This window comes from Anabrus simplex, chromosome 12 (assembly GCF_040414725.1).
Source record: "Anabrus simplex isolate iqAnaSimp1 chromosome 12, ASM4041472v1, whole genome shotgun sequence".
NCBI classification, from domain to species: Eukaryota; Metazoa; Arthropoda; class Insecta; order Orthoptera; family Tettigoniidae; genus Anabrus; species Anabrus simplex.
The window spans coordinates 49,676,407-49,701,665 of NC_090276.1; positions in this window are offsets into that span (position 1 = coordinate 49,676,407).

Sequence of the window (25,259 nt, forward strand, 5' to 3'; positions counted from 1 at the left end):
TTCGTTCGACTGCACTCCATTACTTTTGTTTTGGATTTCCTTATTTTCATCTTGTCAACTGCATACTCATAATATAATCGGCAAATCTCACGGTTTTGATTTCTTCTCCTTGGATTTTGCTTCCGTTCCCATATTTCTCTTTGATTTTCTTTATTGTCTTTTCTATATAAACATTGAAAGGAGTGGGAACAAACTGCAGCCTTGTCTCACCCCTCACGATTCTTATGACTGCAAACTGAATGTTACACAGATTGTAGACAATTCAGCGGTCTCGGTATCTGATCCCAATCACCTTGAAAATCTTAAATAGCTTGGTCCAATCAAGGTTATCGAACGCCTTTTCTAAATTTACAAACGCCATATATGTGGGTTTGCTCTACTTAATTCGATCCTCTAAGATAAGACGTAAAGTCAGGATTGTTTCACGTGTTCCTACATTTCTTCTGAAGCCAAATTGATCTTCTCCAACCTCAGTTTCAACTTGTCTTTCAATTCTTCTATAAATAATACGTGTTATAATTTTGCGGATGGTTTAAAAAATGCTCAACCTTCAGTCCAACAGTGAAGCGCCAAATTGAAGTGCTTGAGATGTTCTTGTACAGAAGAATGCTCTAAATATCCTGGGCAGAAAGAAAAATTGATGAGTCCTACACAGATGAGTAGAAGAAAAGAGCTTCCATCTACCATGAAAGACATGAAGCCCCAGTACAATTTGAATTTTTCTAACTCACCAGTGAGAGGAAAATTGAAGGAAGGCCTGATGCAGAAATTGATGGCGTAAGGACGTACGTTCGGGAGAACATTTTTCATCGGGTAGTCATAATGAATTGGATCGCCAATATTCGGATGGAGACAACGTCTGAAGAACAATAAGAATAATAATAAAATGAAGAGGAGAAGGGCCACGAGTGGGAAAGAGGGTGTCTGGAATAGGAGTGTTATACGTAAGCAGAAACTATTCTTCCACGGAGCGCACCTGAACAGAAAACTTGCACAGTCGGAATGTACAGGAGTACAATATCTCTCCAAACTTCATCTGGTTACTGTTTTGTGCGTCAAACTCAGGACACATGTACATAACTTGAAACGTTTCTTTTACGTCGTAGCGGGTCACGGTTTCAAAACCGGCAGGTATATTCGGAATTTTAGTGTGTGCCAAAAAGTTCATTCGATACGCTTGTGCCTGTTGCTGGGACCAGCAAAGAACTATCACGACTACTTCCCGTGGTATAGTGCACCACAGCGACACTAGACGGCCAGTCCACGAACTTAAAGACTCTACTACGTGAGCAGCCTGATACAGATGAGAGCGAGCAATGTCAGAATCAGCCAGGAGACCCGTACTCACCGGTCCATACGCCGAATGTCTCTTATGACAAGCAGAGGGTGTACTCCTCCTTACAGGAAAATTGATTATATACTTCTATTTTTATTTTCTTCAGTACGGCCCCGTAGTGTGGGGGTAGCGTGCATGCCTCTTACACGAAGGTTGCGGGTACGATACCAAGACAGATCAGGGATGTTTACCTGTATTTGAGCATGGTTCCAGATCCACTCTGCCCATGAGATTACAACTGAGCCGCTATGTGACAGTGAAATAGCCCAGAATAACTCCCGAGATAATTCGTCGTGCCAAATACACAACACCTGCAGGCCTTAGGGGCTGTTGCAACATGGGTTTGGTTTTGTTTACTTTAAGATACTTGACGCGTACTGACAACCCGGTTCTCGGTGATGTGAAACTGCGTTGGTTTTCAGTCAACTTAGCCCCCACGATAGCTCCTACTCTAATTTCTAAAATACCAGTGAACTCCTTGCCTGGGGAACTGATCAATGAAATATAAGAGACAATGAAAAGTTTCCATTTAACAGCCGTACAGTCCTGAATCAGGATGCCAATCCGGTAAAATCGCCGTGAGCATTCAGGTGCTCATTCCACCGACGCACAAGCTTGAAACTCCCCGTGTGATAAAACACCGCGTCCTGCTGTGTGAAGATATTCGTAACCGCCTGCTGCACATTCTTGTTTGACAGGGAGCGTCGACCCCTTCAAGGCATTTTGACGGAACCGAAGACGTGATCAGGACTATACGGCGGGTGTTCGAGTGTCTCCCAGTTGAGTTGGCGTACCTTCTGCGAGGCCTCCCAGATCGACGGGCGTCTTGTGCAGAAACGCGACCCGCACGGAACTTGGAGCACCATTCCACAACACAGTCTTCACTTTCCGATGATTGTCCACCGGTGTTAGTCCTTCGGCAACCAAGAACAGAATAACAATACGTTGGTCCTGTTTGGACGTATCTGGTAATAACGTCGCCTAACACACGTGTCCGCATTTAACGCACGCGCCTCGGCACGTCGCGACTGTCACACTAATTCATTTGCCTATATGTCCGTGCTTATATACCCGCATCGAAGTCGTGCTAAGTTGCAAGTCCGCTGCAGCAACGCCCTCAAACGGAAACATTTTGATCACGCCTTATACTTCGACAGTTGTTGCAGTCCCTCCTGCTCCCTTGCTTATAAGCAGGTGCAATTACTGCTTTCGTCCAATCAGAAGGTACGTTGCACTTTGTAGAACGAAAAACCCTAGAGTATTTTAATTACTCCTTCTAATACTTAGTCACTGTCTGTTGAATTAGATGTTGTTCGCTATAATGTAAATGTGCATAATATTTAGCTCTTAACTCATGTACATAGATTACTGTTTATGGCCATATACTTGTTTTTCTGTAGCTTTATAACGCATTGTGTTCTGTTTATGCATTGGCTTATATTTCTCAGTTTGTATTTTACTTGTTTTTCATCACGATTTTCTCTTTCTTTTTACTTTCATTCTCCGTTCTTCTTTCCTTTTATTTGTTGAGCTTTGCTTTCTTCTTTTCATTCTTCTTTCGAATGGGCCTACTTTGAACTACGCTCGTTCAACTGTTGGGCTTTAATCTTTGCCCAGTAATGTCACATTTTCTGCCCGTGTAACTCCTTTCTTTCATCTGTCCAGGGGTATCTTTCTTCCGGGCATTTCTTACGGGGTATGTCGCATAGACCGTCCATCTTGAAGATCTGATATTCCCAGTTCTTCAATGTCCTCCTCAGTTTTTGTCAGCCAAGTGGTATGAATCTTCTTGTTCTGCCAGAAGATGAACAGCAGTCTTACTATATGGCCATAGAAGGCTACTCTCCTTTTCCTAGCACAATCAGAGAGCCTCTCTATATGTTCGTGTGTTCGTAGAACTCGCAATTGTGCCGTCTACGGAATTCCTCATCTTCCTTTACTCGACCCAAGATCTTCCTGAGAATTCTCCTCTCTCTGACTTCCAGTTTCCCCATCAGAAATCTTCAGTCCTATGAAAAACACTCCATGACATACAGAGCTTCTTTCTTCATTATATGTTTTCCAAGTCTGTTATTTCGCTTAGTTATCTTTGATTTATAATAGAATAGTACATTTCTTTTATATATTTATTATCCTGCAATTTACGTGCTTAAGTGCAAGAGTGGGCCACGAGCCCTAACTTCGCAACTGGTAAGGTCAGAAAATAATTAATTAAAAAAATCATCTTCATCTGCTACTACTATTAAAATGTTTTGGTTATTATTACACCATATCTCAGGCCAAAGGGAATTGGAGCGGTGAGTTGAGGGGCGGAGAAGGTGAAGGGCTGGGAGCCGTGACATATAAAAGGAACTGTACTGACATTTTCCTTAGTGCATAAAAATGGGAAACGACGGAAAATCATTCTCAGGATAAACGATGGTGAGATCAGCCCGCAGCCTTCTGTATTTAGAATTGTAAAGCCGCGGGATTAGACGAAGCTACTCCGCCCGGTGTAATGCGCTAATTAAGCAATAAAGTTTGTACACATCCATTGAAGAGGAGAGCTTCAACAATTTTCTAGGCGGATATTTCTTAATCAAACATCTTTGGCAGGGAGAGAAAAGAGAGATTTATCTTCCCATCAAGCTAGGACAGCAAGCGAAAGCCTTGAAGGGAGTACGGTGTGGGTTACATTACCGGACGAATATGGCGCAGTCTGGCAGCAATGAGCTCAACTCTGTACACAAGAAGCTACAGCAGCAGATGAGGTAATTATGAGCTGGAGCCTACATTACAGGGGAAGGAAAGAAAAGGCCTCCTAGAACCGTCACCCAACACAAAGCCGAGCGGTCGTTAGCACAGATATCATGGCCAGCTGCCTTAATTGGGGCTGGATTATTACTCAGTAACGAGAAGGAATAATATGATCAGAGTCATAGAATACCGTATATTATCTTGGGATTGGATGTAGTCAAAGTCCTGAGTTCTACTCTCGAGCATACCTTAGCACATTGTGCCGGCATCATATCTCTACGATTTCAGGTATGCTTATACGTGGAAAAAAGCGTGTCTCGGAATAGGTCTCAATTTTGAAAGGAGTTCGCCAAGGCTGTACTCATTCACCCATGCTTTTCAACATCTACTCATTAAAGATTTTTCGAGATGCTCTTTACGGAAAGACTCAAGGAGTTGTGGTTAATTGTGTCATCATAAATAACATCAGGTATGCTGATGACACTGTGCTACTTGCAACCAGTCTCCAGGATCTATTTATTATCTAATGCTAATGCTATTTATTGCTGTCACTGAAGGCAGCAGCGCCATGGCTTGAGGCTTAATGTAAAAAAGACCAAGTGGATGGTAATAAGCAGGTAAGAAGATGGCATTCGAGGTAATCTCACACCAGAAAAGGACCAAATCGCAAGAGTGGCAACATTTAAATACCTGAGATGTCACATCAATGATGACTGGGACCTTGCTCATGAGATCCGATGCAGAATTGAGCAGGCAAGAACTTCTTTTCAGACACTTAGAAAACTTTTGATATGCCGTGACCTTTCTATCACACTACGGACACGACTACTCCTGCGCTACGTTTTCAGCGTTCTGTTATACGGCGTTGAGGCATGGATACTAACAGAGACCATGTGCAAGAAGTTGCATGCATTTGAAAAGTCGACCTGCCGAAGGATGCTGAAGATACCTTGGACAGCTAAAATGACCAACATAGACGTTTTGCACCGTATGAACAAAGAACCAGAAATTCTCACTACCATCAAGAGAAGGAAGCTACAATACTTTGGTTATATAATACGCAACAGTAAATACCACCTTCTGCAAGTAATAGTCCAAGGCAAAATTGGTGGAAAACGTGGTCCGGGGAGAAGGAGGACATCGTGGCTCGGCAACTTGGACCAGCGGTTTATGGTGACAAAGCTTACTCTGTTCAGAACCGCTATGAACAAACAATAGACCATGCTACTGATCGCCAACGTTCAGCGAGGACATGGCACATGAAGGAGAAGAGGAAGAACCATGCGTAACTTCTTCACCCTACGATACAGTTCGATCACAGTATGAAATATTTATTTATTCGTATAATTTAATTATTTATTCATTTATTTATTCACTTATCTGTATTTATTTTGTAACTGTTTATCTATTTATTTAATATTGATTTATTTGTCTTGTTATTTAATTATTTTTGTTTGCTAATTTTTATTTCACATATTTATTTATTTATTTATTTATTTATTTATTTATTTATTTATTTATTTATTTATTTATTTATTTATTTATTATAAATCCTTTCATTGATTCATTTATTCCTGGCCAGCCCAAAATTTATGCAAGTCAAGATACAATTCAATCGAAAAAAAAAGTAATTTAAGTTAAATCTGTACCTTAGAGCCAAACCAACGTAAGTCACATTTTATGAAACTTAGAGCCGTATAAACGTAAGTCCACCGTCATTTTATTTTATGACAACAAAATAATAATTAACCAGCTAAGAGTAAATTATATTAGTGAATGTGTTCAGTGATCAGAATTACACAAAATATATTGAACCTATGACCTTTGTGCCCTAAGAACATTATGCATAAATCGACAATCATTTAAAATTTGGATTCTTGATAGCATGGATTTGACACGTGACGAGGGGGTGATTACCTTCGGTCCCACGCTCTGGGGTACGTGACGTCAGCCACACGTGTCGACGGCAGAAGAATCTCAAGTCATTTTTATGAACTATTTCAAAGCGCGTGTACATGGCGTGATCCAAGCCAAGTCAAAAAAATATAGTGCCTATCAAAGGAGGTCAATCATCTCACAAATCGAACCCGTATACATTTTAAATGTCCATGAACACTACCGCCAGAAATGTAGCAAGCATGTAGTCACTTTCAAAACTCTTGAAATTACAGTTTAGTTAAGTCAGAAAATTTATAGAAATTTTCTTGGCGGCAAAGGGAGATATCCGAAGAGAGGAGGTAACTGCTATAAATATGAAGGGACTCCATGACGAAGTCTCCTTCTCCGGCATATGTGATACAAAGCGGACGAAAAATTGTTGAGCTGCTCTGCGAAATCAAACCAACGAAAGTAGACTGAGTTCAACTGCAGATTTTAGCCATTGTGGCTAGGTCTTGTCTCCATGAGGAGATGGTTTTCTTGAGTGAAATAATTGTACCAGATAGGACGGTCAAAGTACTGAATAAATTCTAATGTGATTAGGTAATTCGTGTGCGGAAATAATTATAGTTCATCGTGGGCGCTCAGCAAACAAGTGAAGGGTATTTTCTTTTTTTTATGCTTTATTCCAGGAAACCTGAAGAAACATAATGATCTGTACAGCCATGAATGTAAAAATGGCTAAATAAAATGCCAGGGTCGCAGGTGAGCCCTATGACGAACAATGGTGTGACTACATGAGGTAGGTGACTTTCCATCTTACTACCTCTTAATTCTTGTCTCATGATCTCTAAAAGTGTATTTGAATGGGGATATACGACGCAGTGGTCACCCCTATTAAGTTTTGTAAATGTGAGAGTACGACTAAAAGAGTCATTTGTTTTATTTTCCACTTGGATAAATTTTTGAAGTCTTGCGAGTGCCATATGATGTTGTAAAAAGTTATTGAATAGGGTTTCGAAGTGATATCACGTTCAATGTAGATCGTCATCCATATTTTGTGATGTCAAATTAAAATGTTCATTCGACGTAAATTTTTCTGTCTGCAATTTGAGGTTAATAATGTAGAAATCCATGGTCACTCATTTTCAATCGAGTGGAAGCGCGCTGTCGGGTGAGAACCTAGGCTGATGAATTTGGTCACGGAGAGAAACGTTTTTCTAGGCCCATTTTAAACTGTGTCTGACTGACAATAAAAGATCTAGTAGAATGTTTCAGTCATTTTCTCGTAAAAATCAAGTTATTAAATACGATATCCTCTATGCGAAGTTATTCATGATTAATGCATTGTGCGATATTAGACGTCGAGATTTCTAGTGAGGATTTTATTCCAGTTCTTTGTCGATGATAACTGTGGAGCTGGGAAACAGAGGTTAGTTTTGTTGATATGAGATTTGTGAATCAGGTTGGACCTCTCATTGAAGCCGGGACATGGAAGCCCGAGGAATGTTTTATATGAGTTGAGATGAGATGTGCGAATCAGGTTAGAGTCCTGTCATTGAAGCCGGGACACGATAGCCCGAGGTATATTTTATAATGTTGGGAATGGAAAGAAATTCATAGAAATCCATAGCGGTATTAATTGGCGACGCGCATAATTAGTGTGGGCATCTTGAAGCATAATCTGTGCATTTTGTTGGTTAGAATATCGTATTTGTTTAATTATGTCGGCAGAGTTTAAAGGAGAGCATTTTGAGAAGCCAGTCAACTGGAATAAACCAGGTGTTTCATGTAACTGCCAAGCGAACTTGGGGACGAGAGGCCTCAGCTGTGATAACGGGACAGGCGTGGAATTGAGATTGTACTGTATTCTCGGCCGGGGAAAACGTTAAAATGCTGGATTTAGTTGAAATTCATAGCTGGTAATGATCTGAGTATTGTGAAATACTGTAAAATTTGTTTAATTGGGGACGTACTGAACATTTGAAACCATGAACTTCGAGTATAAGGAACAGAGTAACCAAATTCAGGGTTGTCCAAAATATAGAGCGATGGTCGTGATGATTGGTTTGTCTGTGAGGGGTGTGCAAAATTCATAAATGGTATGACGAGATATGACATCGTAATTATATGGCGAGTTGTTTGGTTTGTACGTAGATTCATAGGATATCCAAGTGTTAATAACGGTTAGGACTAGATTAGATTTTAAAGTGTGAAATCATGAGACAAGATATATAATGGACATGAATTATGTAACAATTCTTTTCCAGCCAGATAAATATCACTAGATTGAATTCACATCACAGCTGCGTAGGAATTTGTGAAGAAACCAGAGTCCGCGGAGATAAAATTTACTGTTCTTTAACATTTCGTTAAATCATTTAAATTTATTTAATTATTAAATTCAGTGAAACCGCATTTGAAATAACTTTAATCAAGCGAATAACTTGGAGATGCATTCTGGAAATTTTAGTTTGTTTTTCTGGGGGAATATTTAAATATAAAGTAACGATTAAGGGGACATATCCGAAGGAAATGGATTTTACTGCCACAAAGTTTGTGAGCATTGCTATTGTTGTAATTATTGAACTTTGATTGATTGAGCAGTGAATGTGCTGGGGATAGTAAAGTGGAAACTTTGGTCATCAACCGATGTAACTTAATTGTGATTAGCCTTCAGCCTAGAAACTTGGATGGTCAGGGGGTCATCAACCTCAGTGACTTAGATTAGGGCCATATGCCATTGTAGCATCATTTCCTTTCGGTCATCATCCACAATGACTTTAAAGTAACTTAGAAGATTAGATGTCGGTCCATGACATAGACGCAGGTCACATCGATTCAATTAAGGGTCCATGCCGTAGAACCACAGTGTGGCACACACCGATTGGACGGCCTTAATTATACCCAGAGTCCAGAGTTCGTGTTACGAGGGCTGGACCATAACGAATCACTATGATGGTACATGTGGTCTCACATGGAAGGCGAATTTAAGGATTTCCAGACTTTCCTTTCTTAAATGATTAATAATTGAGACAATGGTTTCTAGTATGAATGCCCGTCAGGCAGTTACGTTAAAGTCTCACACCAGTGTTCTGACGTTTATGTAAAAATGATTGTGGTGTCCAGTGGACACAATTGACTTCTATGATACCGTTGACATATCAGATTGCTTCAGAATTTTCCTGAATAAATAGGAATCTTTTAAGCAGACCTTTCATTCCAGTAGATAGATTAGAATTACTGAACCCTACCTTTACCTCAGCAAGTGACGAAGAACCCGATACGACCCAAGAGACAGATCTCATGAACTTTGCTGATTGGTAAGAAAGGTAGGTATCCCTCAATATGGACCAAAGGGTTCAATATCATGAACAATGATGAACATTTATTGCCTAAGTCATAATGCAGCAAAAATGCTCTACAACTGACGTCTTTCCTCTTTCGTGTAAAATGACTAAAATGTGACTTACGTTGGTTTGCCTCTGAGGTAGAGATCTGTACATTTATTTAGTGTCTGTCTTCTGTAATAATAATACGGTAATAATAATGTTTGTGTGACGAAGCTGCCAGTTTGCATTCGGGAGGTAGTGGGTTCAAACCCCTCTGTCGGCACACATGTACATTCTGCCTATAAATCTGGGGTCTAGTAATCTAGCGGTCAACATCGCCAAGTGGTCATGTTACCGAGGAGGTCACCCTGACAGGTCCTACTGTGCGAAGATCTCACAAGAAGGCATAAAATGGCCAGGGTTTCGAGTTCCAAGCATTAAGCTCTCCACACATTGCGAAACGACGCCAGATAAATCAATCAGAGTGTTCATACAGTAAGCTGGATTATTAACGCACGAAAAAAGAAGAAAAAGAAGTGGTCGTGTCGTCGTCAAGTTAAAAGAGCACATTGTGAGCTTGACAGTCCGGGTGACAGATGTTCCTTAATCCGTCAAGAAGACATCAAGTCGCCGTCCCCTTCCATAAGGACACGAGAGGGGCGGATCGATGACGTCAGCAGACGGTGAGCGAACCCACCTATTATATTAATTACAGCACGCCAATGTCAAGAAAATTCCTTTACTTTTCCGCTCCGTCAACGACCCTCCCGACGAACAGTGACAGCCGGCAACATTAGCAATGAATCTGATCAGAAAACCCACCTACACCACAATATATCTTACTCTTGCCCCTGGCCATTTATCAAAACAGACCCGCATGACACGCACAGCCATTCTCTCTCTACAGTGCCGCCTAGCTTTGATACGTATGCAGTCCCGCAGTACGTTTGTTTCCGAAGGCTCCTCACTCCGGCGTCTACGGAATGTTTCATCTATACTGAAAGCATTAGTGAACTGGTTGATGGATAAAGAAATTACGACGAGTCGGGAAGTCTTGCCACTGTTGAAAATGCAAAATGTTTGTGTATGTATCTCAGAATCCTCTGTAGAAAATTTCATAAATATTTACTTATTTCTGTAATTATCATACTGACGGCCACATGCCCTAGATTTACCATCCCTCCTTCACACCCGGAGGTCCCGGGTTCGATTCCTTGCCTGGACAGGGATTTTATCTGAAAGAAACACGAGTTTCATTCATGTTCTGCTGTGAAAACTGCCAGTCACTTCATAGAATATACAAGTAGTGTAACAGAATGGCAGTTAACAAAATGAGGCTAGATTTCGTTTGCAATAAAGTAACATTTTCTCCGTCAGGTCAGGCTCATGATTTAGGCACTAACGAGTAAAATGTGATCAATTAACTGGTAATTAAGTTAGTAGTAATTATGACACGAACTTGGTACCATTTTTGCCATCATTACAGTAAATACTTTTCTTCATACCTCATTATCAATAAACACAATCTCATTAACATGTTCATCGTCATTAATTAATTAGTACGTGTACTGTTATATTTTAAATTAGTAAAGTATACTGTAATTGGATACTTCTTCTCTGTTGTATGCTCTTCGTTAAAACAAACAAACAAATAAATAAATTATAAATGTCTAACCCTCGTCCCGTTTCTCTACGGGTGAGGTATGAATCAAGATGAATCTTCGTAGCAAGTTTTTGCAACCAGATGCCCTTCCTAACGTCAACGTCATCAGAGGAATTAGTGAGATGAACTGAACGAAGTGATGTGTGATAGTAGGAAGGGAGAGGGTGAATCCCGGTGCTGGCACCTAGCCTAATCTTTTCGAATAGCACCAAGAGGGCTGCTCAAGGATTAATGTTCTCCAACCGACGACGAATCACCATCAACAGAACCATATGCCCTCACTCCACATGAGCACTGCGTAGAGCTTTGGAACTTAATAAATAAATAAATAAATAAATAAATAAATAAATAAATAAATAAATAAATAAATAAACATCTGAAGGATGCTTGGAGGTCTACTCAGCCTATGTGATTACAGATGAGAAGCCATCTTACGGTGGGATGACGGCCACGGTCTAGAAAGACAAGAATAGTGGCCGAGATGATTCGTCGTGCTGATGACGCGACACTTCGTAATCTGCAGGCCTTCGGGCTGAGCAGCAGTCACTTTGTAGGTCAAGGCCCATGAGGGCCGTAGTGTAAGGGTAGTAATGAGTATTGTTTTAGGAAGAATTAAAACTCCGCAACTATCTTCTATTACCACCAATCAGAGGGAAAAATTGAAGGGCCATATAAGGTGTTCCGGTCCTTTCTTTACTCTTGTTGTTTTTTTTAATTTTTAATTTAAAGATCACCCTAATTTGAATATTTCCTTGTGTGATTTCCGCCCATTTAAGATCGTTTTCAATTTCGGATGTTCAATTCATTGTGACTATTTTTGTTTCACATATGTTTTCAAAGGATTCGATTCGTTGTTTTTCCATTCTCTCAGGATTCATTGTTTTTATTAAAAAATGAACTTTCCTCTCCTTATTCCATCGCCTGTATTTCTATGGTCGTTGGAGCTACCCAAGCTTATTTTACCTTCGGCAGGAGCTTTAAGACCGCCCGACACCACGTGATTTTTGAGATGAAAATCTGAGACCAGGATTCGAACGTCAGCCTTCTAGGTGGAAAGCGGGCAGCTAAGCCACTGATTTAATCACACCTAACCCCACACCAACCCCTGTCCATTATTTTGATAATTGTACCGAGGGTGCATATTCTCCGGCCAGTCAAATTGCGCGCCTTCTAGGAGGCCATCTAGGTAATCCACCTCGAACTGATCATATGCAAGATAGTTTGGGTTTCTACTGTTAGATGTCTCTACCATAGATTTAATTGCTCCAACTTGTGGGGTAAAATACAATTAATACATAAAAAATATGTAATGTGGAGGTTTTTCAACTTGGTTCTCAGGATATTTTTATTTATCAAAGTTGTCAACACTTCTGCCGGTTCCTTCTCCAATATCAATCTACCAATCAGATTTTTTTAAATATTTTCTCTAGCCAATTATAAATGGAGGTGTGTACAGGAATCCAGCCAATCAGTAAAAAGCTCTGGAACTTTACCCTCAAAAATACTATTAAAAGCTGCGCGCTTTAGGGTCGCATTGTCTTCTTCTTCTTGCTCCAGTTTATTGAGTGCGGCGTGTTCTAACGGAGGCGGGGGGGGGCGCGAGCGGCGTTCGGAAGGCCCAGCAAAACAAGGTAATGGCAGAATTTTCATAAACATGTAATTGCTCTTGTACATAGTCTTCGAGGAAGGTGTCGACCTCTTTTATTTTTATGTAACTTTCTAAATTTGATGGGTTAAATGTAGAATTTTCGGCCAGTCTGAGGACTCTGTTGTACTCCCTGCTGGGAAATATGTAATACAGGGGAACAAAGAGTGATTACCCTGTGTTGATTCCCATTCAACCTGTTACGGGGTGACTAAAGTTTGTAAACCTCTAAAATTCTTAACTCTCTTTCGGCATTTAATGTTTCTCATTTAGTCACCCCGGTGTAGAATAGGCTTCGCCTCTGTATCATTGGCCCATAAGCCCACTTAGAGTTTTATGTTTTTCTAGAAGAAGTTCAAGTGTTTCGCCGCTTTTATATTTGTGTTTATGGCGGATTACAACCAACCTTTTCTTTTCTCATTAAGGCCATGTATTATGGGCAAAACTGCCCCTGTAAATCTATTGTGGTGTGTTATTAGATTCGGGTGTCAAGTCCTTTGAGGGACAGAAAATTATTATAAACTCTTGAGCAATAGACAAGCCCACCTTGGGGCTTCCTTTGTGTAAAATGCGTTAATTAATGAGCAACCGATAGGTTGGAAGTGCGCTATTAAAAACTTCTTCTTGCGGAACTTTTCCAAAGTTACTTTCCCGTCGTATGCGTTTCTTGACGCCAACCCTAACTGGAAGGATTTATATATGCACGATTGCGCATTTCTGTTGTGGTTTTTAGTGTGATACGCTGCATATATTAAGACGAACGCAAACGCCCAGACCCAGAGATAGATCAATTAACTATAGGCAGTTAAAATCCTCAGCCAGTAAGCTGACCACTCATTCAAGGAGCTGTACTCTTTCCTCCTCTGATAATAAAGAAATATTTCCATTCGAGTATATTCAATGACAATTTCCTCGCACAAATAAATAAACACCGTTCACAAAATTAGCACGGTTCTAAAAGAGCGATTTAAATGGCGTAATTAACGATTTAATGTATTACAATAACGTCAGTAGTTAATAATATACATGAGTAAATGCGTCATACATTAAAAGAGATTGTGCGTGAATCCAATTATATCCGGCATTAAAATGCCAATGTGCGTGCACAATTTGGTCAGTTATAATCGCCCCCACACAAGCCCGCAGACTCTGTTGGTAATGGTGATGTTGAAGATAATAATAATAATAATAATAATAATAATAATAATAATAATAATAATAATAATAATAATATCTGTACCGGTTGGTACACCTATACGCCGCACATTTGAATTTTCCGCCTTAAAGGAATCCTTTACATCTGAAACTCTGAACTTTAAAACTGAATTAATTCAACCGTTTATCAGAAGATGTCACTGTGTTAATTTCGAATTGTTTTTGTTTACTAATTATCAAGAAGTGTGGACATTCTCTCAAAGATGTCTTTACCAAAATCTATGATCATGCACCCTGGTGCGAAGTGAAGGAACTTTTCTTGAAGATATTTTGTATTCATAAGTTTGTTCTTTACTAAATGTTGTTCTTTCATTTGTGGGTTGGCAATATTAATCCTTCTTTCCGCCAGTTTTGAAATTAGCCAATCGTAAATTTCTGTCATTAATTTTCAGCCAATGGCGTCTTTCTTCCCCAATGTTGATGTGTAACTGTAAGCTACCCATAAACGACTGTGGGTATGTCTTAATCATTCATGAAAGGTCTCGAATCTTCCCCGAGAGTATAAAAACTGTTGCTTTTCATGGCTCTCCGCCACTCGTACAACATCTAGCTTAGTGTATGGAAGTATAGCAGGAGGTGGGAAGCGCCTCTTTCATCAGACAGCAGCTCTTCTACAAGGTAATGGCCTTTTAACATCTTTATTTCTTGCTAACTCAGCAGTTTAGCTCTCGGGGAAGGTCCGAAACGTTTTCAATGTAACATACCTTTCTAAAAATGTAACTTAGTGCCGGCTTATGTAAACGTTTCTTATTACTTTAACTGTAAAACGGGGATAGAGAGTGCTTTACCCTCTCGAGCTCCCCTTCATTTTGAGTTTTCATAACCGATTTTCTACTCTTAAGGTATTAAATTTTTCTCATACAAATCACCTCTCTAGTTTGGGAATAGCCCCTGTGTCATCGGCCTAGTGTCCCTTAGGTTTTATAAGGTTTCATGTAGGAGTGCAAGCAACGCCTCCATTCATCTTGGTATTTTTGGGCCATTTAATTAACCTATTAATTTTCTTTTAAGGCCCTGTAGGCTGGGTACGAGATACCCCTATTTAATTCTTGTAAGTTGTGCCTCGATGGCAAGTTACTGTAAAGTCTGGTATTGCCTTTAATAGGCTTGAAATATTGAGAGCGGGTCAGCTCTTTCTGGTAGTTTGAAAGGTGCCTCTAAGAGGCTTGACATTACTAGGTGGGAGCAAGTGCTCCATGTAATTAGGGGTTTTCTGCCCTTTGGTAAATTTTGGTTGTGAGCTGAAAGCTCAGGAATTATTGATCTTGGGGCTCGTAGCCCAGATCATGTAATGATCCCCTTAAAACTTGTGTATTCGCTTGTAAAGTTACCATTGTACCTGTGTTTTTTTATGGTTATTTCACCTAGTGAAAGTTTGTTAAATCTTGTTGTCTATTGAAAATATAACCTTTATTTAAATTTTTTTAATCTTTCGGCCTTGTAGTTAGACCCATTCCAGCCCGCACCTTCTTTCACCTCTGCCTTCTACGGATAACTCCGTAACAATACCAACTGATTAACAACATTTATAATAAGATGATGTTGAGTATAGGAACTAAATTTAAATATATTTTATTTATTTAGCATTTGGCTACATCACTAGAAATTAATACTTACAATTATCTTAAGAGATAACCAATCAAAAGATCGGCCTCCTAATCAGTTCATATGAAGAATATTTATTTTATATATGTTTAGATTAAGCAGCATTTGAGTCATAACTCAAGATTAAAATTGCCACCATCAGGCAGATTGTCTCCTTCAGATTTTATTTGAAAAATAAAATCCAATACAAGGTACGTCGAGTCAGGGTGTACAAATGGTGTCTAACAATCGCCAATGAATTTTTCAACGCAGAGTCCTCTATGATCTGGATAGTGGTGTCGGGAATTTGTTTATTCTTAAGAAGCTTAGCGTCTCCTTAGGAATTGTCTTTCTAGCGCCAATCATAGCGCCAATGATTTCTCATTTTGTAATTTCATAATTCCTTCAGAGATCCTCAAGGCCTGTTTTTTCTCGCAAATTGATCGAGGCTGCTGTTCATTTTCCTCAAATCTTATCGTGAGATCAATCGCCATACCCGTTCCTGTCACCCGGTCGAATGACTACAATATCAGCTCGTCTTGTGGATCACGAAGCTGTGAGTTTAAATCCGGGAGATAGTGGGTTCGAACCCCACTGCCGGCAGCCTTGTGTTTTCCATGGTTTCCCATTTAAAGCCACGCCGCTTCCTTGCCATTCCTAGGTCTTTCCTATCCCATCATCACCGTAAGACCTACCCGTGTCGGTGCGACGTAAAGTAAATTGTTAGATCCTTCCGTTATAAACAGGAACTCTGCTGGATCGCCAGGGAAAGCTCTCAGAGGACATTCTTGAACTACATAGTGAACAGTCTGTTCTTCAGCGCCAAAGTCACAACTTGGATAAGTTATTTTCTTCTACTTCTGCAGGAAATCGGCACACTTGCCAGTGGTGGATATTACAGATATTAGATATTACAGCCCGATTGGTAGGGCAGAGGATTTGTATGCTTCGGAGACTCTGCGCATCAATCGAAAAGGACAAATCGACCAGTTACTTGAAAGAGAACTCAGGCTATTACGAAAGACGTTGGGCAACAGATAGGTAGACGTACAGGTTCGATTAAGGTCCTACAAAGAAGTATACAAAATTATATCACCAATAACAATACCAGTTAGGAAGACCGCTGTTCTAGGACACCTCTTCCGTTTGAAAATGAGTGGTTCACGAAGAAAAGATAACGGAGCAAGTGGCCGCATGGTGTGGGTCAGGTAGCTAACAGCCTGTATACGGGAGATAGTGGGTTCGAACTCCACTGTCAGCAGCCCTGAAGATTGTTTACTTGGGTTTCCCATTCTCACACCTTAATTAAGGCCACGGTCGCTTCCTTCCCACTCCTAACCCTTTCCTATTCTATTCTCGCCATAAGACCTATCTTTGTCAGTGCAAAGTAAAGCAAATTGTAAAAAAATAAGAAAATATTGAATTTTCTAAAAATCGAAGGCATCCAAGTTAAGATGGCTTCAAGAGTATGAGAAAGATCTACGAGAAATAGGTACTGCGAGGATAAAATCTATGACCGGGATTGTGAAAAGTCATCATGGGTTCACGGTGGATTAAGAACCCAGAAGACGGACCAGAAGAGCGAAAGAAATCGCTAACTGATGGGCTCAAGAGATACTGGCAGGACGTCAAAGCCGGCAGAGGAACACAATCTACTAGATTCTGAAAATGAGATTGGTTGTTAATACGCAGTCCACATGGGATCAGTTCGAATGTAAAAAGAAGAATATGAAGGAGTAGTGATAGGGATACTGTATTCATTGAAGCTACGACCAATCATCTTTGCTCAGACCTCTGGTTAAGAAATTTTAAATATGGAATAAAAATTAGTTCCCGAAAGAGATCAAAATAAAAAATTCAAGAATAATATTACAAATTACCATGATTTTTCAAAACAAATTAATAGTAGATGCCTCGTCCGTGGTGGATGGGCATTTCAGAACCGATAACGTCTCATACCCTGGTGTACCAGCTCAGAGTGACTGTTATCCAGACACGCGTACTGCAGATATTGATTGGATTATCACGTTGTCAGCTTAACCACATCATTAGCCGTATTGCTTGCGTTCGCGACTGTGTCAGTTGGTCCACGAGGGTGAGTAAACCCCGTCAAAGTCTTAAATTACTTGGACTGTTAGGAAGTCGAAACCGGGTCCTCAAGGTAAGAAGCAGATACTCTACATTTACAACAAAAGGGTGAATAATAATAATACATCAATCAATATAGCTGCCTCCGTGGATCCGCGGTAGAGTGTCGGCCTCCGGATCCCAAAATAGCGGGTTCAAACCCGGCAGAGGTAGTCGGATTTTTGGAGGGCGTAAAAAAGTCCATTCGATACTCCATGTCGTACGATGTCGGCATGTAAAAGATCTCTGGTGATACATTTCGTATTTACCCGAAAAAATTCATTAAAATCTCAGCCATAGACGCCCACGAGAGATCCGCTTTACTCTGTCTGCCATCCAGTGGGCCTAGAGTGAAACGGAACGTCGAAATTGACGACGAGACAGCCAGATGGCGTCAAATCGAGATGTCTGCACACGGTAGCTGAGGCCATACGATTATTATTATTATCATTATTATTATTATTATTATTATTATTATTATTATTATTATTATTATTATTACCAATCAATATCTTGAAAGAAATAGGCAAATTTAATGCATACATTAAAAAAACACTCCAGAGTTTTTGAGAACACATACTGGTCGAATAGAGAAAGTAAAGAAATTCAAATACCTGGGAGAAATAATTCATGAAAATAGTTTAGAAAAATCTGCTGCAGAAGAAAGGTGCACAAGATGAAAAGAGCGTACGGCATCACTTAGAATTTTCACAACAAGAAATGCGTATCTAAAAATCTTAAAATAAGGCGCTACAATACAGTGGTGAAAACATAATGCCTTTACGCAAGTGAATGTCTAGTTTTAAACCATACTTTAGATAAGCTCAAAGTACTAGAGAGAAGAATTTCCTTTTTTTGCTAGTTGCTTTACGTCGCACTGACATAGATACGTCTTATGGCGACGATGGGACAGGAAAAGGCTAGGAGTGGGAAGGAAGCGGCCGTGGCCTTAATTAAGGTATAGCTCCAGCATTTGCCTGGTGTGAAAATGAGAAACCACGGAAAACCATTTTCAGGGCTGCCGACAGTGGGGTTCGAACCTACTATCTCCCGAATACTGGATACTGGCCGCACTTAAGCGACTGCAGCTATCGAGCTCGGTGAAGAAACATAAGAAAAATGTTAATAATAAGGAAATATCCCAGGGCATACGGAATATAACAGAAGCAATAAGAGAACGCAGATTGCTACTTTTGGACATATCTATAGAATCTACAGGTTGACAAAACAAATATTCAAGTGCCTTTGGGAGAAAAATCAACGAGGTGAATACAACAAGTCATCCGCCTCTGTGGTGTAGTGGTTAGTGTGATTAGCTGCCACCCCGGAGGTCCAGGTTCGATTCCCGGCTCTGCGACGAAATTTGAAAAGTGGTACGAGGACTGGAACGGGGTTCACTCAGCCTCGGGAGGTCAACTGAGTAGAGGTGAGTTCGATTCCCACCTCAGCCATCCTAGAAGTGGTTTTCCGTGGTTTCCCACTTCTGCTCCAGGCAAATGCCGGGATGGTACCTAACTTAAGGCCACGGCCGCTTCCTTACCTCTTCCTCGTCTAACCCTTCCAATATTCCCATCCCCCCGCAAGGTTACAGAGTTCAGCATAGCAGGTGAGGCCGCCTGGGCGAGGTACTGGTCATACTCCCCAGTTGTATCCCCCGACCCAAAGTCTCACGTTCCAGGACACTGCCCTTCAGGCGGTAGAGGTGGGATCCCTCGCTGAGTCCGAGGGAAAAACCAACCCTGGAGGGTAAGCAGATTAAGAAGGAGAAGAAGAAGAATACAACGAGTCAAGAAAGATTTAGAAAGAAATAAAATAAGAGAAGAGGAAACTATAGCAAGAGAGATTTTTTAAAAGAAAATTTTAAGAATGGAAAAGGATTCCAAGGAGGAATCAAAAGGAAACCCGGGCCAAAGTTTTCTGAGGAGAGAATAATAAAGCATAGTGCAATGATGAGGGAATACTAGAAAGAATGGAAGAGGAACAACAAGGAAGGATGCATTGAAATCGACATGTGGTTCCTAACAGGCCTCATCATAAAGAATAAGGAGAAGAATGTGCAACTGAGTAGTTCAAGATAATTCTCCCTGTAATAAAGAACGAGCCGTCCAGGAATGATTTATGAATGAATGAATGAAGTAATTAATTAATTAATACTGTTTTCTCCCAATGACCACTAACTGGGGAAAGGGTATTCATTTATTGCACTCATAACTATTAAACGGAATCGGTTTATGTTACTACTACAAAACACCAAAGACATTCCAAATATCGAAGTGTTACAGGAAATAATTAAAACATGGCATAAATATATAAAAATGTTACTTAGATTTATCTTAAAAGTAACAGAGTTTAGGATACCTCCTGATTAACTACATATAATTTTTATCTGTTTTCATCTTCTGTAGGTTTGTTTATCCGTATTCCTATGGTAATGTAATACAATTCTGCTGTCCTTCCTGCTTTCGTCCAAGGAATGGTTTAATGATAGTAACTTTCCGAAAATGTACTTGCCAGCACAAAGCCATGACCTATAATAATAATAAGAAGAAGAAGAATTTTCTTCGAGGGATTGTGGAAAATCTTACATGACACGCTCGTGAAGGGTCCGCACTTCACGAGTGTGTGGGATTCTTACCCACTAAAAAACACGCAGCCACTTTCCCACGATGTCTGTTTCTACCCCGGAACCGCTCTCGCATTACTTCAGGGTACTATCGTGCTTTTAGTCATTCAGACTTCTACCTTCATACGAAGTACATCATTCACTGATGTTCAAAAGCTTCCAGATCCCTCTTCTTCTGGCGCAGGACACTTTCCACATATTCTGTCACCCTTTCCCAAGATTCCTAATTTCTCATCATCACAAGCACAATATTATCTGGCGTCAATACTTCGAGTTCGTCTTCCACAATACTTCTTTCTGTCCACCAGTGATCACACACACAAAGAAAGTATGTAGGACGTCATCTACATCACGATAGTAAATGCATTTTGGGCTGCTGGCTATGTTCAATTTGTGCAAAAATTTACGGAAGTATCCGTGCCCTGTTATACGCTGAGTAATATAGTAATTTACCTCAGCATGAGTCCGTTCAAACCAATCATTTAGATATGGTATTATTCGCATTCTCCATTTCCCTCGAGGATCACTTTCTCGTCTCTGTTTCCAGCGTTCCATTAGACGGCTACGGGCTGAATTCTGTGCGCGTTTCTGTCCGAATAATAATAATAATAATAATAATAATAACAATAATAATAATAATAATAATAATAATAATAATAATAATATCATTTAGACTTTCACGGCCCGTGTAACTATTCATGAGTTCTATTTTTGGGCTTATGCCGTGTAAATAATTATAAACACACTCAACGTTTCAAAAGGAACCTTGCCTTTCTTCATCAGGAGACAAAAGAGAAGAGAAACGACGTATTGATGGTTGCTAGGAGAAAGCAACAAGGAAGCTTCAAATGGTGCCCAAAGATGTAAAGGGGACGCCATTTTAGCCCAATGCTAGAGACAATGAATAGTAGCAGCAAAGCATTACTCTCTAATGGTTCTGATTATAGGTAGCCATGATTCACTGAGGTTGTAACCTGTATCGCGGTTGAAATTATCTGGATGTTTACGTATTTCAACCGCCTCTATGATAATTCTTGGGCGATATTGCTTTATACGGGCAAGAACATCCACTTCTTGGAACAAGACATGATGACCAGGTGTTAAGGCATGATCAGCAACAGCTGATTTATCAGGTTGGTTGAGTCTGATACATCTGGTATGTTCTTTGATGCGAGTACACACCGTTCTCGAAGTCTGCCCAATATAAACCTTGCTACAAGTACAGGGAACTCTGTAGATACCAGGTTGTTGTAATTTAGGCAAACTATCCTTAGTTAGTCGCAGGAGTTGCCTAATCTTAACTGATGTTCCAAAAACAGTTCGTACATGGTACCTACGTAAGATTTTAGCAATACGATCCGTCGTGTTATGTATGTAAGGTAGGTAAGCAGTTCCTTTTACATCTTTTTTCTTAACAGACGTCCGATTATGTGCCGATTTCAGAACCCTTGAGATCAAAACTCTGCTGTAGCCGTTGCCCTCAAAGGTGGTTCTCAAGGTGTTAATTTCCTCTTGTAGATCTGACGCTTCACAAATCCTCCTGGCCCTGGTAGTCAGAGTTGTAAGGATACCATGTTTCTGGGAAGAGTGATGGTGAGAATCTGCGTGGAGATATCTATTGGTGTGTGTGGGCTTACGATACACGCTGTGTCCTAAAGATCCATCCTCTTTCTTGGTGACGAGAACATCCAAAAATGGTATCTTGCCGTCAGATTCCATTTCCAAGGTGAAACAAATGGAAGGGTGCTGGCGATTAAGATGATCCAGAAAGTGACCAAGATTGTCTTCACCTTCTGTCCATACGACGAACGTATCATCCACAAATCGCCACCAGATCTTCGGTTTGCAAGGTGCCGACGACAAAGCTTTCTCTTCGAAGTTTTCCATGAAGAAATTGGCCACAACAGGAGAGAGAGGACTTCCCATGGCCACACCATCTGTCTGTTCATAATATTTCCCATTCCATAGAAAGTAGGAGGAGGTCATGCAGTGATAGAAAAGCCTTGCGATCTCTTCAGTAAAAATATCATTAATGAGAGACATAACACCATCAACAGGTACTCTCGTAAACAGAGACACCACGTCGAGACTCACCAAGATATCGCCTGGCTGAAGTGATATAGTGGATTCCACACACTTCATTGAGAAGTTAAAAACTATATCACTTCAGCCAGGCGATATCTTGGTGAGTCTCGACGTGGTGTCTCTGTTTACGAGAGTACCTGTTGATGGTGTTATGTCTCTCATTAATGATATTTTTACTGAAGAGATCGCAAGGCTTTTCTATCACTGCATGACCTCCTCCTACTTTCTATGGAATGGGAAATATTATGAACAGACAGATGGTGTGGCCATGGGAAGTCCTCTCTCTCCTGTTGTGGCCAATTTCTTCATGGAAAACTTCGAAGAGAAAGCTTTGTCGTCGGCACCTTGCAAACCGAAGATCTGGTGGCGATTTGTGGATGATACGTTCGTCGTATGGACAGAAGGTGAAGACAATCTTGGTCACTTTCTGGATCACCTTAATCACCTTGGAAATGGAATCTGACGGCAAGATACCATTTTTGGATGTTCTCGTCACCAAGAAAGAGGATGGATCTTTAGGACACAGCGTGTATCGTAAGCCCACACACACCAATAGATATCTCCACGCAGATTCTCACCATCACCCTGCCCAGAAACATGGTATCCTTACAACTCTGACTACCAGGGCCAGGAGGATTTGTGAAGCGTCAGATCTACAAGAGGAAATTAACACCTTGAGAACCACCTTTGAGAGCAACGGTTACAGCAGAGTTTTGATCTCAAGGGTTCTGAAATCGGCACATAATCGGACGTCTGTTAAGAAAAAAAGATGTAAAAGGAACTGCTTACCTACCTTACATACATAACACGACGGATCGTATTGCTAAAATCTTACGTAGGTACCATGTACGAACTGTTTTTGGAACATCAGTTAAGATTAGGCAACTCCTGCGACTAACTAAGGATAGTTTGCCTAAATTACAACAACCTGGTATCTACAGAGTTCCCTGTACTTGTGGCAAGGTTTATATTGGGCAGACTTCGAGAACGGTGTGTACTCGCATCAAAGAACATACCAGATGTATCAGACTCAACCAACCTGATAAATCAGCTGTTGCTGATCATGCCCTAACACCTGGTCATCATGTCTTGTTCCAAGAAGTGGATGTTCTTGCCCGTATAAAGCAATATCGCCCAAGAATTATCAGGGAGGCGGTTGAAATACGTAAACATCCAGATAATTTCAACCGCGATACAGGTTACAACCTCAGTGAATCATGGCTACCTATAATCAGAACCATTAGAGAGTAATGCTTTGCTGCTACTATTCATTGTCTCTAGCATTGGGCTAAAATGGCGTCCCCTTTACATCTTTGGGCACCATTTGAAGCTTCCTTGTTGCTTTCTCCTAGCAACCATCAATACGTCGTTTCTCTTCTCTTTTGTCTCCTGATGAAGAAAGGCAAGGTTCCTTTTGAAACGTTGAGTGTGTTTATAATTATTTACACGGCATAAGCCCAAAAATAGAACTCATGAATAATAATAATAATAATAATAATAATAATAATAATAATAATAATAATAATAATAACTAGAGGACCCGTGATGCTCCGAAGTATTCGTTATAAATGAGTCAGATAACTCGTCTTGATATGTCTGTCGTAATCATATTGTTTTGCCTGCCCTTTTCAATGGTTTTATGAACATTTAATGAGAAGCGCGTTATGGTATACCGCACTTCGCAGTCAGAATTCATCCATTCTAGCGACATCATGCCGTCTGTTTAGTAAAATAACTAAGTCATATATTCGCTTTTTTTTATCCTGCAGTTCTTGATGTAAAGCTTGGTATTGTGTCGTAAAAGACAACAGTATTTTAATCGCAGTTGTTCTATATATAAACAGACGTCAACAACTACCGAGGAATATCACTTTTATCTGTCACGTAATAAGATTTTTTCTAAACAGACTGACACCCCAAATTGTCCACAAGTTGGAAGAGAATCAGAGTGGCTTCAGGAGAGGGCGCTCTTGTCAGGATCAAATCAAATCCTGAGTCTAAAAATGATAATCAAATATTACAACGCGCAGCCAAAGATCATCATCTCTTTCGTTGACTTTCAAAAAGCATAGGAGTCAATAGATAGAGACACACTGATGGACATTTTGATAGAATATGGCATCGATCAAAAAACACTTACAAACACCATATCCAAAGTGAAATTTCGAGGAGAGATCAGCAAACCCTTCCAGATAAAAACAGGCCTGAGATAGGGTGACAGCTTATCACCAACACTGCTCAACATGGTCATGAAAACACTGTGGAAACATAATGACTCAGGTGTTATAATATCAAAGCAAAGCCATCTCCGTACAGGCCACAAAGGCCCTGCGAGGGGTGAAAGGTAAAAGCTTCCACTATCCGTAACCTCGGCACTGAATGAGGTAGAGTGGTTAGCTCTACGCCCGGCCGCCTTTGCCCCCAGGAATTAACCTGGTACTCATTTTGGTGTAGGCTGAGTGAACCTCAGGGCCATGTGCACCTCCGGAAGTGGAGTTCTCCTTTCTTAAATGTTACGACTTCCTGATGGGGATTTGAACCCACGTCCTTCCGGGCGAACCGAGCACGCCTTTACCGCCTCGGCCAGGCAGCCCCCTCAAGTGCTACAGTAAGTAGTAAAAATAAACATGTCAAACCCAAATGTTTGGTCTTTGCTGATGATTTGGCACTCTTCGCTGAGACAGAACAGGAAGCAATAACACAGATAAATGATCTATAGGAGATAGCCTAGAAAACAGGTTTAAAAATTATGTGAAGAGAACAATGAAGACGAAATATGGCGAAGTGAAGGTCTCAAAGCAGTTTAAATACCTCCGAGAGATTATCAGCAGCAATGGGATGGATAAAGAGGCCATGGAAAATAGGAGGCTTGAGTTGGAAAGGCTAAACACTGCCACCAAAGCCATTTACAATAAAAAGAATCATTCCATTAATGCCAAACTAAGACATTATGATGCTTTGGTAAAACCACACTAACGACACGATCGAACCTTGAAAAACTACTGAAGATTGAAAGGAGAATATTAAGGAGGATA